Below are 15,552 nucleotides of genomic sequence, written 5' to 3'. Positions count from 1 at the left end.
CCTGCTCTGCTTTATAGGGAGATCGGATGAAAATAGAACGCCTGTACGTTTTTCATCCGATCTGCCAGATGGAGGGTAAATAGGACCACCATGCGTCTGCTGACATCCGCCGATATCCAGTCCTGTCTGCCAAATACAGACACCTCCACTCCATAGGGGTGAATGGATAGTCTGATCAGGTCCCTCTGAAAAACGGACAGGCGGACCTGGTTGGACACCCCATGTGAAAGGGGCCTTAGGGGGGAACTTAAAGAGGAAGTAAACCCTGATGGGTTTACTTCCTCTTTTTTTTCTCTGCAAAGGTAAAGCATAATGGACTACTATGCATCGCATAGTAGTCCATTATGTGTCACTTACCTGACACAGGAGCCAGCGAAGTCACCGCTGTCCCCTGTAGTTCAGAGCGTCCATCTTCTTGGTGGGTCTCGCTGCTCCGGCGAATCACTCCCGCGCATGGAAGCCGACACTCGCAGCATATCACCACGGTCTGCGGCTTACCCAGTGTGCCTGCGCCGCTGTCTATGGTGCATGCGCCGTAGACAGTGGTGCCTGTCTTCAGGTAGAGATATTTCTTGGACCTACAGGTAATCTAGGCTTACCTGTAGCTCAAAGTGGTTTGTAAGGGTTTACAACCACTTTAAGTCCTTGATTAACAACTATGAGCAGGCAGGCTCTATCTTTTCTGCAATAAAGTGAACCTACCCGCCTGCTCGCTGTCTTCTTTGGAATGTACACAGCGCATGCACAAGAGTGACTTCATCCTACACTGGCCAATGTAGACAGCAGCCAGAAAGAAGCTAGCTAGAAGTTGCCAGATCCGGCGAGGGACCTCAGACCGCTAAAGGAATGGTTTGAATTAGTTGGGAGTGTTTTAGGCTGGCTGTATACTGTTCGAATCTCAGCCGGCCTGGATTTGAACCCTTGATGGGTAGGCTGAATGTACCAAGTTGATTGATCAAATATGGTACAACCAGCCTGCTGGATTCACTTCTAATTTTGGCAAGCAGCTGCTAGCGATAATCGCTGTCTTCTCCCGGCGAGGACGGTGCCATCCGATGTTAATACAGCAATCTCCCCCACTAAGCTGCTGTTTTCTGACAAAGCAGTCCACTCAGCGATCTCAGCCATTGGCTGAGAGTTCTGGTCGGGTGCCGATTGGCTGCTAGTTTTCCAGCATGCTAGTCTGATAGAAGCTGGCTAAACGTCTGTGTTTTTTTTTTTTTTTTTGCTTTTCTTCTAGAGTTTCCTGGACATTTCGCAGCCAACCCCATTCCTCTGTGGTTCATCCTTGTGTTTATTATTTACTCAGAGCTCCTCCCTGTCGGCCAGAGTGCACATTGCAAAACATTCTGTTCTTTACCTGATTGACAAAAGCAGTCTTTTCTTTTTCGGGAATTTAATAAGTGCTGATTTGCTATGTACAGACTGGAGGTCAGAATGATACCTATATTTAAGTTGGCTGTATGTAAAGGTATGATAATTGCTAATTGAAGTGGAAGTAAAGGAGAGGAGAACTTCCTAGGTTCACCTACCATGAGAGAAAGAAGAATTGATCCCCTGCTGATTTTGTATGTTTGCCTACTGACAAAGAAATGATCAGTCTATAATTTTAAAGGTAGGTTTATTTTAATGGCGAGAGACAGAATAACAACAAAAATATCAAGGAAAAAGCATTTCAACAAAGTTATAAATTGATGTGCATTTTAATGAGTGAAATAAGTATTTGATCCCCTGGCAAATCAGCACAATTTCTGGCTCCTAAGAGTCTTCTATACAGGTAGCAAGCTGAGATTAGGAGCACTCTCTTAGGGATCTTTCACACGGGTGGTCTCCTCGACGCACTCCGCTTTTCTCAGCGGGGGCGGAGGACAGGTCTGCCTTAGCTCTCTGTGGGGAGACAGACCTGTCAGAGCCCGACTCTCCTCTATGTGGAGATCGGATGAAAATGGACTGCCTGTCCATTTTTATCTGATCCTCCAGACGGATGGAAAATAGGGTCTCCATCTGTCTGGATTTCATGGACAGGATCAGATCGCAGCGGGTGTCGGCGCACATTTTACCGCTGACATCCGCCGATCCACAGAGGTGAATGGAGCATCCGCTCAGGTCTGCCTGAAAACTTACAGGTGGACATGATCTTAAAGCCCATGTGAAAGGGGCCTTAAAGGGAGTGCTGCTGATCTCAACTTGTTACCTATATAAAAGACATGTGTCCACAGAAGCAATCAGATTCCAGTCTCTCCACCATGGCCAAGACCAAAGAGCTGTCCAAGGATGCCAGTGTCAGGGACAAGATTGTAGACCTACACAAGGCTGGAATAGGCTACAAGACCATCGCCAAGCAGCTTTGTGAGAGGGTGTCAACAGTTAGTGGGATTGTTCGCAAATGGAAGAATCGCAAAATAACAGTCAATCTCCCTCAGTCTGGGGGCTCCATATAGGATCTCACCTCGTGGAGTTTCAATGATCATGGGAATGGTGAGGAATTAGCCCAGAACTACATGGGAGAATCTTGTCAATGATCTCGAGGCAGCTGGGACCATAGTCACCAAGAAAACAAATGGTAACACACTACGCCGTGAAGGACTGAAACCCTCAGGGCCCGCAAGGTTCCCCTGCTCAAGAAAGCACATGTACAGGCCCGTCTGAAGTTTGCTAATGAACATCTGAATGATTTAGAAGAGAACTGGGTGAAAGTGTTGTGGTCAGATGAGACCAGAATCAAGCTCTTTTGCATTAAAGTGGTTGTAAACCCTTAGACCCCTTTCACACCACACCGCCCTTTGCGTCGGCGGTAAAATGCTGCTATTTTTAGCGGCGTTTTACCGCCGGATTTGCGGCGCATTTCGGCCGCTAGCGGGGCGCTTTTACCCCCGCTATCAGCCGTGAAAGGGTGAAAACCGCCGCCAATACACCGCAATAGTGGCGTTTTGCCGGCGGCATTACAGCGCTGCCCCATTGATTTCAATGGGGAAGAGCGGTGGAGGAGCGGTAAACACACTGCTCCTTCACCGCTCCTTCACCGCTCCAAAGAAGCTGCTGGCAGGACTTTTTTCTGACGTCCTGCCAGCGCACCGCTGCTTTCACACTACACACAATGGTGCAGCTTCTTTAGGGCGGATTGCAGGCGCTATTTCTAACGCTATAGCGCTTGCAAAATGCCCTGGTGTGAAAGGGGTGTTACAACCAACTTTGACCTACAGGTAAGCCTAGATATGCCGCAAATGGCGGCTCCCGTGCACATGCGCGGGAGTGACATCATCGCAGCTTCGTCGAATGACAGCGGCGGAGCAGCGAGACCCACGAGAAGATGGACGCTCGGAACTACAGGGGACAGGGGACAGTGGTGACTTCGTTGGCTCCTGTGTCAGGTAAGTGACACATAATGGACTACTACGCGATGCATAGTAGTCCATTATGCTTTACCTTTGCAGGGAATCAAAGAGGAAGTAAACCCATCAGGGTTTACTTCCTCTTTAACTCAACTTGCTGTGTTTGGAGGAGGAAGAGGAATGCAGCCCATGACCCCAGGAACACCATCCCCACCTTCAAACATGGAGGTGGAAACATTATGGGTGTTTTTATGCTAAGGGAACAGGACAACTTCACTGCATCCAGTCCAGCGATGTCGGCGGCAGATGACGAGCGATCACTCGTCTCGCTGCTGCCCCCGCCATCCTCTGTCAGGGAATCGGGAAGTGAAGCATCGCGGCTTCACTGCCCGGTACCCTACTGCGCATGCGCGAGTCGCGCTGCACGTCTCTTCTGGTCCCCCGCTGTGTCCTGGGAACTGTGTGTTTCCCAGAACACAACGGGGGGGGGGGTGGGGCATCTGCGGCGGTCTGCCCGGAAGTGGGTGCAGATACCTGGATTATCCAGGTAACTGCACCCCCCTCCCCCCTGAAAGGTGCCGATTGTGGCACCGGAGGGGAGGAGGGATCAGATTAGTGGAACCTAGATTAAGGCTTACCTGTAGGTCCAAGAATCAAAGGGACGATGGACAGGGCCATGTACTGTCAAATCTTTGGTGAGCACCTCCTTCCCAGGGCATTGAAAATGGGTCATGGATGGGTATTCCAACATGACAATGACCCACAACACACAGCCAAGGCAACAAAGTAGTGGCTAAAGAAGAAGCACATTAAGGTTCTGAAGTGGCCTAACCAGTCTCCAGACCTTAATCCCATAGAAATCATCATGTGGAGAGAGCTGAAGGTTCGAGTTACAAAACATAAGCCTCAAAACCTTAAAGCGGAGGTCCACCCTAAAGTGGACCTTCTGCTCATCGGAACCCTCCCCCCCTCCGGCGCCACAATTGGCACCTTTCAGGGGGGAGGGGGGTGCAGATACCTGTACAGTACAGGTATCTGCACCCACTTCCGGGATAGCTCTCTGCGGAAAGGGGCGTAGATTACGCCCCTTTCCGCAAGTGCCCGCCCCTTTCCGCAAGTGCCCCGCTGCCTGCTGGGAAACACACAGATCCCAGAGGCAGCGGGGACCGTCCTTATTGCGCAGCGCGACTCGCGCATGCGCAGTAGGGAACCGGGAAATGAAGCCGAAAGGCTCCATTTCCTGATTCCCATACCCAAGATGGCGGCGGCAGCACCCGAGAGACAATCTAGAGATCGGCTTCAGGTGCCGACATCGCGGGCGCGCTGGACAGGTAAGTGTCACTATTTTAAAAGTCAGCAGCTGAGGTATTTGTAGCTGCTGGCTTTTAAAAAAAAAAAAAAAACGCGGAGTCCCGGCGGACTCCCGCTTTAAGAACTTGGAGAGGATCTGCAAAGAGGAGCGGGACAAAATCCCTCCTGAGATGTGTGCAAACCTGGTGGCAAACTACAAGAAACGTCTGACCTCTGTGATTGCCAACAAAGGTTTTGCCACCAAGTAGTAAATCATGTTTTGCAAAGGGGTCCAATACGTATTTCACTCATTAAAATACAAATCAATTTATAACTTTTTTTTTTTTTTATGTGTTTTTCTGGATATTTTTTTTTTGTTATCCTGTCTCTTACTTTTAAAATAATCCTACCATTAAAATTATAGATTGATCGTTTCTTTGTCAGTGGGCAAATGTACAAAAGGCACAGGGGATTAAATACTTTTTTCCCTCACTGTAAGCAATCAGAGCAGAAGTGGGAGCAGGTACAGGTCAAAACCACACAAAAAAGTTCAATTTTTCTATTTTCATTTTCTGCAGGCAGCTTGTAGTGGGTGGGGCCTACTGGACCCCTCCCACAGCTCTGGAGATGAGGTCACTGCTACTTTTAATTAGGTTATATTTGGGTTTGTAAAGTCACGTGCTGTACAAAAGTGGATTTATATCCATTGTTATTAAGGATTTGATTTCAATTAAAATTTTTTGTGAGTTTTTTTATTTTTTTATTGTTAAGGGAAAATCTTTATAATTCATGTATGCAGTAGGTGTTTTGATGATTGGATGTTATCTATACATTCACAGTTACATAGACACACCAGTTTTTATTTTTTTATCCTGATGATATGAACTATTTTTGTTCATGTTGTTTTTCAGGTTAGATGTTATACGTCATGCCAGCATTTTTATATGGAATAACTGCATGGTGAAAATACTGGTCTGGTGACTCAGGCAGATACCATTAAATTTCACAATGTCACCGCCACTTAGGAACAACAAATGATTTCCAACATAATTTTTTTATCACATATTTCATTTACATGCCTAGTTACAAATATTCCAGCATGACGCTCAAGTTACTCTACTAGTATATGGGATCTTGAAATTCATGATAAATTTCTTTATCAAAGAAAACAGGAGGCTGCCATACCAGTTGATTGGTTGTTATGCTGACATAAGTCATTGATCTGGAGCAAGTATGCCGATCTGGGAAATCGGAGAAAAGTTAGGAGTCCTCATGTGCTTACTTGTTCCGGTCAGAGATATGAAATATCAAAACAAGAGGGTGATCAAATGATGGCCAGGCAACTAGCATGTGCAGAAGGAGAGGCCAGCGACTGCAGCATTTATATTCTCTCTTGAAAGGTTTCCTTTTGGGGGAGGTTCACACCACAGAAACGCAGTCTGGTCTGGATGCGTTTCTGCATGCACATTTTTTTAGGGCTGCAACTAAATTATTTTCATAATCGATTAGCTGGCCGATTATTGTTTCGATTAATCGATTATTCGGTTACAACCTTAAAAAAAAAAGTGCGGTGTATAATTTCGTTAATATGTAAAGTTTAAAAAAAAAAGACCATTTATTCTTAAATATCTCAATGCAGTGGTAAATATAAATAACCAACTATATGGTTAGGGAGCAAAATATCTAATCCACTCTGAGAATAACAGACAGAAGAGATATACTGTATATATTAGAGGGGATATATACTGTATATACTATTAGAGGAGAGATATATTGTATATACCGGTACTATTAGAAGAGATATACTGTATATACCATTAGAGGCTATATACTATTAGAGGAGAGATATACTGTATATACTATTAGAGGAGAGATATACTGTATATACTATTATAGGAATGATATAGTGTATATACTATTAGAGGATATATAGTGTATATACTATTAGAGGAGAGATATACTATTAAAGGGTCAATCTAGTAAATATCATCAGACTCATTAAATTTAACCCCATTTTGTTACTGGCCGATTAATCGATTATGAAAATGGTAATCGATTAATTTCTTAATCGATTAGTTGTCTAATAATCTATTAGTTGTTTCAGCCCTACATTTTTTATGCGTTCTGGTGTGTTTTTTGATGCCTTTTCAATGCTCTTCTTTTTTTTTTTTTTTTTGCCCAAGTTTCCTGTATTTTTTTTTTTTTCCTGTAATGCATTTTTGATGCAGTCTGGTCTATTTTTTTATGCATTTTGCTGCATTCCAACACAGTTCCGTGCAGAAAAAAATGCAGCATGCTCTTTTTTTTAAATTTTATTTATCTGAACCCTATAATCTACTGTCCATGCGTTTGTAGATGCAGAAAAAAAAATGGACTGCATCTGGTGTGAATCGGCTTTTAATACCCTTAAACCCTAATTAATTGTCAAAAATCATTATCGCAATCTTGACTAAAGTGTTTCACAATTCTTTCTATGCAAATAATTCTCTCTGCTCTTCTGAAGCCACAGCGTAAGGAAGAGAAAAACTGGGCAGTCTTCCAAGAATCAAAACATGTTTATCAGTTGAACTTAAGTATAAACTAGGGCTGAAACTAACGATTATTTTCATAATCGATTAGTTGGCCAATTATTGTTTAGATGAATCGGTTAATAACCTTAAAAAAAAAAAGTGGGTCAAATTGACGTTCATTTTCAACCACAGTGACGGGAAAATTTGGAAATAATAGAAAACTTCTCGGTCAAAGGAATTTTCAGTGTATGTGGTTTTTGTTCAGAAATGAAGTGAAAATTTCAAACAAATTTCTTTCATTCAGCGAATGTACAAAGATTTTTTCATCGGAATATTCTCACCTGAAAATTGATCCGTGAGGCCGGCATAGAGCTCGGTACACACCTATGCAGTTTTTGCTTTTGACCTGTTTCTCCAGTGCTTTTTGCTGTGTGTTTAGATTTTTGCGCACGTGATTTTACTGCAAAATGTGTGGTTTTTTTTTTTTTATTTTTTTTTGGGCAAATTAAAAAACACAAATTGCTGCAAAAACGCATTACATTCTTTTCTGCAGCTTCTCCATTGAAGTATATTGAACCAAAAAAGCAGCGTTTTGTGTTAAAAGTCCCTGACCCTTTCCAAATATGCAGCGGCTGAAAAAAGCACAGATATGAACGTGTCCCATAGGAAACCATGTAAATGAACTGTAATGCGTTTCTGCAAAAAGCACCAAAACATACTGGAAGGGGTTAATTTTTTTTTTACTTTAGAACAGTGAAAGTAATGTTTACAGTAGTGATTATATTTTTGTACTATAAAGGGCTCATTTTAGTTTTTTTTTAACCCCATTATGTTACTGACCAATTAATCGATTATGAAAATAGTAATGGATTAGTTGTCGATTAATCGATTAGTTGTTTCAGCCTTAGTATAAACATTGACAAATTGTTACAATGGAATAGACTGTGTGTAAGGGCCGGTTCACACAGCGAGGCGAGGCGAGGCGACACGGCTCGCCTCGCCTCGCCTCGCTCCCGCAAGTCGCCCCCGTTCTGTACAATGGAACCGTTCTGAGAGGAGCGACTCGAGTCGCTCCGACTCAGAAAAAAGGTTCCTGTACTACTTCGGGGCGACTTCGGGGGCGACTTGCATTGACTTCTATACAGAAGTCCTCTGCAAGTCGCCGCTGAGCTCCCTGCAGGTCGCGGCGAGGTAAGTCGGAGACGCCTCGCTGTGTGAACCGGCCCTTAGAGCATTCACACAGGGGCAACACGACTTCCAGCGCGACTTTGGGAGGCAACTTGGACACGACTTGAGTATGAATCACAGCGCGACTTGAGGCAACTTACAAGGCAACTTGAAGTTGCCGCCAGGACAGGGGACTTTGCCAGTGGCCAATCAGATAATAATCAGCTCTGTGGGAGGGAGGGGTTTGCCTAGAAAACTATTTTTACTTCCTGGAAAGTTGCTTCAGTTAAGACAGGGGATCCGACTTGGAGGCAACTTCCATTGAAATCAATGGGTACAAGTTGCCTAGAAGTCGGATTGAAGTAGTACAGGAACCTTTTCTGAAGTCGGAGCGACCTCAGTAGTATACATTAAGATGGCTCTCATTCACTTATATTGATTTTATCATGTCGCGACTAGGGGCGACTTCAAGTCAGATCCAAAGTCGCCCCTGTGTGAATGGACTCTCAGTGAAAAAAGTTTAACCATTTAACTTCTTGAGATCCGCGCTATAGCCGAATGACGGCTACAGCGCGGACCTGCTTTGCCAGGACTACGTCTATTGACGTCGTCCCGTGCACGAGCGGCCTGCGCGCCCCCTGAGGCGCGCACGCGGCGCGCTCTGTGTTTCAGCCTTAGTATAAACATTGACAAATTGTTACAATGGAATAGACTGTGTGTAAGGGCCGGTTCACACAGCGAGGCGAGGCGAGGCGACACGGCTCGCCTCGCCTCGCCTCGCTCCCGCAAGTCGCCCCCGTTCTGTACAATGGAACCGTTCTGAGAGGAGCGACTCGAGTCGCTCCGACTCAGAAAAAAGGTTCCTGTACTACTTCGGGGCGACTTCGGGGGCGACTTGCATTGACTTCTATACAGAAGTCCTCTGCAAGTCGCCGCTGAGCTCCCTGCAGGTCGCGGCGAGGTAAGTCGGAGACGCCTCGCTGTGTGAACCGGCCCTTAGAGCATTCACACAGGGGCAACACGACTTCCAGCGCGACTTTGGGAGGCAACTTGGACACGACTTGAGTATGAATCACAGCGCGACTTGAGGCAACTTACAAGGCAACTTGAAGTTGCCGCCAGGACAGGGGACTTTGCCAGTGGCCAATCAGATAATAATCAGCTCTGTGGGAGGGAGGGGTTTGCCTAGAAAACTATTTTTACTTCCTGGAAAGTTGCTTCAGTTAAGACAGGGGATCCGACTTGGAGGCAACTTCCATTGAAATCAATGGGTACAAGTTGCCTAGAAGTCGGATTGAAGTAGTACAGGAACCTTTTCTGAAGTCGGAGCGACCTCAGTAGTATACATTAAGATGGCTCTCATTCACTTATATTGATTTTATCATGTCGCGACTAGGGGCGACTTCAAGTCAGATCCAAAGTCGCCCCTGTGTGAATGGACTCTCAGTGAAAAAAGTTTAACCATTTAACTTCTTGAGATCCGCGCTATAGCCGAATGACGGCTACAGCGCGGACCTGCTTTGCCAGGACTACGTCTATTGACGTCGTCCCGTGCACGAGCGGCCTGCGCGCCCCCTGAGGCGCGCACGCGGCGCGCTCTGTGATCAGCAAGTCTGAGACTCACCTGATCACAGATCGACCCCTTACCACGTGATCAGCTGTCAGCCAATGACAGCTGATCATGTGATCACAACACAGCCGGCAATCGGCTATTTTTCCTCCTCGCGCTGACAGCGCGAGGAGAAAAAAAAAGCCGATCACCGGCGGCCGTGATCGGGACATCAGTCCCGATCACGGTGCGCTGGGTACAGCTCATCAGTGCCCACCTGCCAGTGCCACCAAAAAGTGCCACCCATCAGTGCCCACAGTGCCACCTATCAGTGCCCACAATCTGCCTCGCACACACAGTGCGGCACCTCAGTGACACATATCTGTGCCCATCAGTGTCATGTACCAGTGCCCATCAGTGATGCCCATCAGTGCCACCTATCAGTGCCCATCAGTCCCATCTATCAGTGGTACCTATCAGTGCCCATCCGTGCCATCTTATCTGTGCCCATCAGTACTGCCTTATTTGTGCCTATCGGTGCCACCTTATCTGTGCCTATCAGTGCCCACCAGCACCGCCTATCAGTGCCCACCAGCGCCGCCTCATCAGCGCATTTCAGTGAAGGAGAAAAATGACCTGTTTGCAAAATTTTATAACAAACTATTAAACATGATTTTTTATTTTTTTTATTTTGCATTTTTTTTGTTTGTTTAGCAAAAAATAAAACTCCCAGCTGTAATTAAATACCACCAAAAGAAAGCTCTATTTCTGGGGAAAAAATTATAAAAATGTCATTTGGGTGCAGTGTTGTATGGCCGGGCAATTGTCATTCAAAGTGCATCAGCGCTGAAAATTGGTCTGGGCAGGAGGGGGGTTTAAGTGTCCAGTAAGCAAGTGGTTAAACACTAAACCCTTTTCTGACATTTGTTGGTTTCAAGTTAAAATCATTTTTTTTGCTAGAAAATGACTTAGAACACCCAAACATATATATATATATATATATATATATATATATATATATATATATATATATATATATATATATATATATATATATATATATATATATATATATATATATATATATATATAATTTTAGTAGACACCCTAGAGAATAATATCGTGGTTGTTACATTATTTTATGTCACACTGTAGTATTTGCTCAGTGGTCTTATAAATGCATTTGAAACACATCGGCTCCCCACTAGAAGGCTGGGGTGGCTTTTTTTTCTTTTCTTTTTTTTTTTTATCTCAGTCTATCCAGGCTAGATGAGGGATGCGGGATCTTATAAAGAGGACTGATCATGCCATATTCCTATTTCAAGTAATGTTTTCATTCCTTGTAATAGGAATAAAAGTAATCAAAAACATTATATATATATATATATATATATATATATATATATTTTTTTTTTTTTAAGGAGAAAGTATAAAAATAAACAATAAATACATTTAAAGCGCCCCTGCGGGCTCGCACGCAGAAGCGAACGCATATGTATGTCACTCCCACATATGTAAACGGCAATGAGTGAGGTGTGGCCATGATTGTTAGAGCGAGAGCAACAATTGTAGCCCAAGACCTTTTCTGTAACTCTAAATGGGTAACCTGTAAAAAAAAAATAAAAAAAATAAAAAAAAAATTTAAAACATCACTTATGGAGATTTTTAAGTACCAAAGTTTGGCACCATTCCATGAGTGTGCACAATTTTAAAGCGTGACATGTTGGGTATCTATTTGCTCACAAAAAAATTGGGCTAACTTTAGCGTTTTGTGTTTTTATTCATGAAACCAAACCATTTTCCCCCCAAAAAAATCGCGTTTGAAAAATTGCTGCGCAAATACCGTGTGACAAAAAGTTGCAACGACCACCGTTTTATTTCCTAGGGTCTTTGCTAAAAAAAAAAAAAAAATGTTTGGGGGTTCCGAGTAAATTTCTAGCAAAAATATTATAATTTTTATATGTAGGAGAGGAATACTAGAATTGGCTTGGGCTGGAAGTGGTTATGGAGAAAAAACTTACCTTACTCCTCACTCCAGCAGGGTCCCCCCACAGCTCCTCTGTAAGCGGCTAGTGGCTGTGGTCATGCTCCAGCCTCCAAAATGTACAGCACAGTGTTAGATCTCGTTCACATGGGGCATATCAATGCATACTCCCATGTGAGGGCCGTGTTTACCCCCATGGCGATGCACAGGTGTTCCGTGCATCCCTGTGGAGACAGGCACATTCATGTCTATTGGAACGCAGCGACTGCTTCCAATATGAAATCCATATGGGTGTGGATGCATGTCCCCAAACTCACTCAAGCTGCTGTACCCCAATTGGCATTAGTGGGACTACCTGCATGGGGATACATGAAACACCTGTGCATACCCATGGGGGTGAACACGGCCATGTCACAAATTGATATGCACTGTGTGATCGAGGGCCTTAAAGTGTAAGTTCACCTTTACAGAAAATCTGAAAGGTGACCTTACACTGGACTCCAAAAGCATCCCCCCCCCCCCCCCCCGTCCTGCTGTACTGTAGTCCCGTGATCCTGCTCTGTCAGGGCTTGGAGCGCTGTTCCTCCTGGCTTTCTCTCCTCACTCTGACAGGATGGACTCGATGGATTTTGATTGGTCAGTGCCGCACACACCGAAAGGTATGGAAAGGAAGTTAAACCGCGGCAGTTTCAAATCCCTGGATCAGTGAAACAGCATTCTGGTCCCTGACAGAGCAGTATCACGGAACTACAGTACAACGGGACCAGGGGGATGCAGTGTAAGGTCAGTTTACAGGTTTTCTGTAAAGATGAACTTACACTTTAAAGAGGAGCTGCACTGTAAAAAAATTATTAAAATCCAGCAGCTACAAATACTGTAGCTGCTGACTTTTAATAAATGGACACTTACCTGTCCAGGGTGCCCACGATGTCGGCAGCAGATGGTGTGCAAAAAAGGATGCCCCTGCTGCCATCCTCTGTCAGGGAATCAGGAAGTGAAGCATTGCGGCTGCCCGGGTCCCTACTGCGCATGCACGAGTCGCTCTGCGCATATTTACTGGTTCCCGTTGTGTTCTGGGAACTGTGTGTTTCCCAGAACACAAAGGGGGGGGGGGGGGCATCTGCGGCTATTCTGCAGCTAGCTATGTCTGGAAGTGGGTGCAGATAGCTGTATTATACGGTGCCACAATTGGCACCTTTCAGGGGGCAGGAATCCACTGAGCGGAAGTTCCACTTTAGGGTGGAGCTCTGCTTTAAAGTCCCTCTATTGTATGTGATGATGTCTAGGCTCAGAGCGGGGTATAAGGAAAGTGATGCAGCTTGTTCTCAAATCCCCTTGACATAAGAAGCAATAACTCTTGCATTGTGGGGGGTCCAGAGAGTAAAGCCAAAGAAATTAGAACTTGCATTTTGTAACCTACAGTTCTGTTAAAGTGGTATAACTGTTAGGCCTTATGCACATTGACCTTCAAAGGATGAAAAGACTGTCTTTGGGGAGCTGCAGGTGGTGCGTCCAGCCACCCATACAAGTGAATGGCTGTACTTGCAGATGTGCCCGTGCCAGGAGCTTTAGGCCTCATGCACACTGGAAGTTTTTGGAAGTTTTTACAGCTGCTGTTTTTGTCTTCAGACTTTTTCTCTACAGTCCATAAATTCCCCATCATGTTATCCTATGTGTCCATGCTCACATAGGCTGCTATCAATTGTTTTTGGCTGGGGCATTTTTTAGCTGTAAAAAAAACCCCCAAAACTAGTGGGTTCTGAGAGGAGTTTTTCAGCTGTAAAAACACTCTAACGTCAAAAAACGCTCAAGCGCACCTCGCCAGCGTTTTTTGATCCATTGAAATAAATAAGCTAAAAGCCGCTATTGCAAAAACGTTAAACTCTCTGCAAAGCTACTGGCGTTTTTATAACGTTATTTTAACATCCAGTGTTCATGAGGCCTTACACTGGAGATCTTTTTCCGTCTGGAAATATCCATGTGCGTGAGGCTCTAAGAAAAAAAGCAGCTACAGTACAATTTGCCCCTAAGGTCTCATTCATGGGACATCAAAGGAGACGTGTCCAGAAGTGTTTGGAGCTGCTTTTCAAATGTATCTAGAAGCGCATGTAAATAGTTCAGCAGCATCTAAGGGCCGGTTCACACAGCGAGGCGCGGCGAGGCGTCTCCGACTTGCCTCGCCGCGACCTGCGGGGACCTCAGCGGCGACTTGCAGAGGACTTCTGTATAGAAGTCAATGCAAGTCGCCCCCGAAGTAGTACAGGAACCTTTTTTCTGAGTCGGAGCGACTCGAGTCGCTCCTCTCAGAACGGTTCCATTGTACAGAACGGGGGCGACTTGCGGGAGCGAGGCGAGGCGAGCCGTGTCGCCTCGCATCGCCTCGCTGTGTGAACCGGCCCTAAATACATTCAGCCTAGTGTTTACATAAACAAGAAATGTGTGTGTCAGGGAAGCTTTTAGCATGATTTTATGCAGCTAAACACGAGTAAAAGCAAGTACATTAACCGCTTCAGCCCCGGGAGATTTGGCTTCTCAATGACTAGGCCATTTTTTTGTGATTCGGCACTGCGTCAGTTTAACTGAGAATTGAACGGTCGTGCAACACTGTTTCCAAACAAAGGATATCAAATCCTTTTGTATCAAATAGAACTTTCTTTTGGTGGTATTTGATCACCTTTGCGGTTTTATTTTTTGCGCTATAAACAAAAGAAGAGTGATAACTTTGAAATGAAACTCAATATCTTTTACTTTTTGCTATAATAAATACCCCACTTTTTAAATTTTTTCCTCAGTTTAGGCTGATATGTATTCTACATATTTTTAGTTAAACAAAATCACAATAAGCGTATATTGATTGGTTTGCGCAAAAGTTATACCGTCTACAAAATAGGGGATAGATTTATGGTATTTTTCATATATATTTCATATATTTTTTTTATTATTAGTAATGTCAGCAATCTGTGATTTTTATCAGGACTGCAACATTACGGCGAACGCATCGGACACCTTTGGCACATTTTTGAAACCATTGACAATTATACAGTGCTGTAAAAATGCACTGATTACTGTGCAAATGTCACTGGCAGGGAAGGGGTTAACTGTACCCTATGTGTGTTTTTAACTGGGGGATGGGACTGTCTAGGAGGAGAGAGAGAGATCTGTGTTTATATTTACTATGAACACACGATCTGTCTCCTCTCCCCTGAAAGAAGTGGGATCTTGCTCTGTCACGAGTGATCGCAGGAGCCCGGCGGTCATCGCTCCCCTAGTGGCCAAAAGGCAAAGCGACGTAAGATAACGTAGTTTCGTCCAGCTGTGCCATTCTGCCGCAGTAAAAGGCAAGCGGTTAAATGCAGGAGAAATAAATCAGGGAAGTACAAAGTTTGGTTACACTTACCAGATCAATCTCTCATCTAGAAAACGCATATATAATATATATTATTTAGAGCTGCACGATTCCGGGAAAAATTAGAATCACGATTTTTTATTTTTTTTTGCTTATAATAAAGATCACAAATCTCTCACGATTCTTGTTTTGTAACATCTTCTTTCACAATATACAAAAAAAAACGCTGCGTAAATACAATGTGACATAAAATATTGCAACAACCACCATTTTGTTCTCCAGGGTCTCTGCTAAAAAAAATCTAAATAATGTATGGGGGTTCTAAAGTAATTTTCTAGCAAAAAATAATGATTTCAAGTAGTAAAGAAGTGTCA

General features: G+C 44.3%; 1 protein-coding gene across 2 annotated transcripts in view; it reads left to right on the top strand.

The window, feature by feature from the left end:
• The window catches only part of TMEM127 (transmembrane protein 127), a 30,971-nt gene that overhangs the window by 3,666 nt on the left and 11,753 nt on the right, over window positions 1-15,552 (top strand). The window contains exon 1 of one of the 2 annotated variants that reach the window (XM_077469534.1): window positions 1,452-1,471. The exons of the other annotated variant lie outside the window; for it this stretch is intronic. The gene's annotated coding sequence lies outside the window, so the exon portion shown is untranslated. Of the gene's footprint in view, window positions 1-1,451; window positions 1,472-15,552 lie in introns of those variants that run through there. 2 annotated transcript variants of the gene reach the window in all.

The sequence above is a fragment of the Lithobates pipiens genome, unplaced genomic scaffold, assembly GCF_037356315.1.
Source record: "Lithobates pipiens isolate NorthernLeopardFrog02 unplaced genomic scaffold, aLitPip1_a1.2 Scaffold_8, whole genome shotgun sequence".
NCBI classification, from domain to species: Eukaryota; Metazoa; Chordata; class Amphibia; order Anura; family Ranidae; genus Lithobates; species Lithobates pipiens.
Note: the sequence above shows the minus strand (reverse complement) of the source record. Positions and strands in the feature narration are given on the sequence as shown.